This window comes from Trichosurus vulpecula, chromosome 5 (genome assembly GCF_011100635.1).
Source record: "Trichosurus vulpecula isolate mTriVul1 chromosome 5, mTriVul1.pri, whole genome shotgun sequence".
NCBI lineage: Eukaryota > Metazoa > Chordata > Mammalia > Diprotodontia > Phalangeridae > Trichosurus > Trichosurus vulpecula.
Window position 1 is genome coordinate 160,801,097 of NC_050577.1, and position 3,193 is coordinate 160,804,289.

A 3,193-nucleotide genomic window follows, 5' to 3' on the forward strand; every position below is an offset into this window, starting at 1 on the left:
TCAGAGAACAGTTTCCAGTCTGTGTTGACAAGGAGTTTCCTCACTTGGGAGATCCATTAGTAACAAAATCCTAAGACCAAAATGAAAGGCAGTTGCAAAGTGTGGCCCATACACTCAGAGAGTCCTGTTCAGTATACATTTTTTGTAACAGCCATGTCATCAACATGGGTGGTTAATCTCTCCAACAGTCCACAGAGCAATTCAGCCACAGCTTCACATCCTGCTGCTCTTATCCATGATTTTCCAAAAATCTTACATAGGGAGGCACTTACCATGCTGGAGGTCTTTATGTAGAATGTACAAGGGAAGAACACTGATTCTATGGTACAAAGCCCTAGATTCAAAATTTACTTCTGACATTTACAATATGTGTGATATGTGTGAGGCCCTGGTGTTCAGTTTCCTCATTTGCAAAATGAGCAGGGGTTAGACTTGACAGCCATTTAGGTGCCTCTCAATTAATGATCCTACTTTGTTATAATTTAAATTCCTTGACTTTATGTGTACGCCAAGATACTGTAGCCAGCAAGCTCTTGCTTCTCACTAAATGGCTAATATTATTTTCCTTTTTTGCCCTGATCCCACTTCTCTCTGGTGATATGTTTTATGTCACTTCACATTTTCCCCTGGTAATAATGGTGCAATTTGTTTATGTCCACCAAGTGGTTGTATACCAGACAAGCCTTTGGCCTTTTAATAATGTACCCTGGTAACTTATGTTCCACAATACCATTTTAGGACCATTCCTTCTGTCTACCTTTGACTGAAGTTGCTGATCTCTTAATTGCCAAATCTATTGGTCTTTTTTAAATCTTGATCTTTCTTTAATTCACTGGAGGATTTGACACTGTTGATCACTGATCTGTGGATACCCTCTGCTCTGACTGTGCATAATTCCTTTCTGTCTTGGTTCTCCTCTGAAATGTCTTACCACTTCTTCTCAGTCTTGCATCCTGGCTCTTCAATCAGACCGTGTCCATAATATGTGGGCATCCAGAGATGTCTACCCTTGCCCCTCTTCTCTTTTCCCTTTATTCTATCTCTTGTTGATATCATCAATTATGATCACCATATAGATGATTCCCAATATTTCTAGTCTGTCTCCCTCCTGGGCTCTAGTACCTCATTATCAACTGCTTTTTTGGACATTTCAAACTAGATGCCTTGTAAACATCTTAAAACCAATATATCCAAAATAAAACTCTTTAACTTTTCCCCCCAAATCATCCCATCACCTGAATCTCCTTATTAAAACTGTTTATTATTGACTAGATTTGAACTCAGGAACATGAGTCTTTCTAAGTTTAGGCCAGCGTCCTAGGCCACTTCACTGCCTATTAATATTGTAGAAATTGCCATCCTTCAGTTCTCAGTGATTCACAATTTCATTGTTATCCTTGATTTCTCATTCACCCCACATTTCCAAACAGCTGTGGAATCTATCTTAAAATATATCCCCTAAATATATTGTTCTCTCTCCATTCACATATCCAAGAGTCTATTTCAAGCCTTTATCACTTCTTTCTTGGACTACTAAAATAGCCTTCTGACACCACATTGCCCTGCTCTGGTTCTTGCTACAACAGTATTTGGCCGGAATCGATCCGGGGTCCTCCAGCTCCCCTTGCTTTTGAACTTCACCTTTTGGCAGCCTGCCAGCCCCAGGACCATTTGTCCCCTACCTCTGAGACTATCGTGCCCCACCCTGCCCCCAGGACCAGCCACCTCCTCCCTTCTCCATCAGTGCTATGAGCTCTAGCTCCCAGATTTGCCAAAACTTCTCCTCTGAGGCCAAGGCTGCTGTCAACTGCCTGGCCAACCTGTACTTGCAGGCCTCCTACTCCGACCTGTCCCTGGGTTTCTATTTTGACCTGGACAATGTCACCCTGCCTAGGGTGTCACGTTTTTTTTCTGTGAGCTGACGAAAGACAAATGCAAGGGCGCCTTATGTGGCCCCAGAACCAGCATGGGAGTTGTGTCCTCCTCTGGGCTGTGTAGAAACCTGCCCAAGATGAGTGGGGCCACAGCTTGGATGTCATGCAGGCTACCCTGATCCTGGACAAGGGCCTGAACCAAGGACTCCTGAAGCTGCATGCCATGGGCTCGATCCAAGGGGATCCACATCTCTGCAACTTCCTAGAGAGTCACTACCTGGGTGAGGAGGTGAAGCTGCTTGTGCCACATGCAGGCAGACCCCTAGTCCAGGCTGGGCAAGTACCTATTTGAGAGGCTGCGCCTGAAGTAGGACTAGCGGGAGAGCAGCTGGAGCAGGCAGTCCCAAGGCCGAACCAAAAATGCCCACAACAAAGCTCACCCAGCAAAATAAATAAATAAATAGATAAATAAATAAATAAATAAATAAGTAATAAAAAATTAAATAAAATAGGCTTCTCAGGCTATTGAAATGGTTTTCTCATCTCTCTACCTTAAATTTCTCCACACTCCAATCCATTCTCCAAAGAGCTACTAAATAAATTTTCTTAAAACATAAATATGACCATGTCACCACACTAGTCAATAAATACCAATGGTTCCTTATTGCCTTTAATATTTATGGTCTACAAAGTTCTCTTTTGGCATTTAAAGCACTTCAAAAACTGGCTCTTTCCTATTTTTTCCATTCCTCTGAAACTTTTATCTTCTCCATAAACTCTATAATCCACTCATCCTGCTTTGTTAGTTGTTCCTATACACAACACTGTTCACCCATCTCACTGCCTTTGCACATGCCATTATTCATGTCTAGAATGTTCTCCTCACCTTGGCTTCTTAAATTCCCTGGCTTCCATCAAGACTCAGTCTACATACATATACATACATATATATACACATATATAGACATATATATGTCTATATATGTGTGTGTGTGTATATATATATATATATATATATATATATATATATATATATATATATCCTTTTCCAAGGGAAACTCATAAACCATCCTTTCATTAACTGCAACTTTCTAATGGATTCTGGCTTTATTAAGAGTGAGATTATTGCTATGACACATTTCTTCTGGGATTACATTGACTCATTCATTGGTCAGTAGATGCATCTCAAATTTAGAAAACCAATTCAAGATGCGTATATAATACAAAAACTATGAGACTGTCAGCACCCTCTACCCCTTTTTATCAACCTACGCTACTGTCCGCCCTGTGACCATTTCACTATTTATGATCACTTATAC

At 40.9% G+C, this 3,193-nt stretch overlaps 1 pseudogene; it reads left to right on the forward strand.

Moving 5' to 3' along the window:
* Positions 1-1,748: 1,748 nt before the first annotated feature.
* LOC118851631 lies at positions 1,749-2,245 on the forward strand (annotated as a pseudogene).
* Positions 2,246-3,193: the final 948 nt, after the last annotated feature.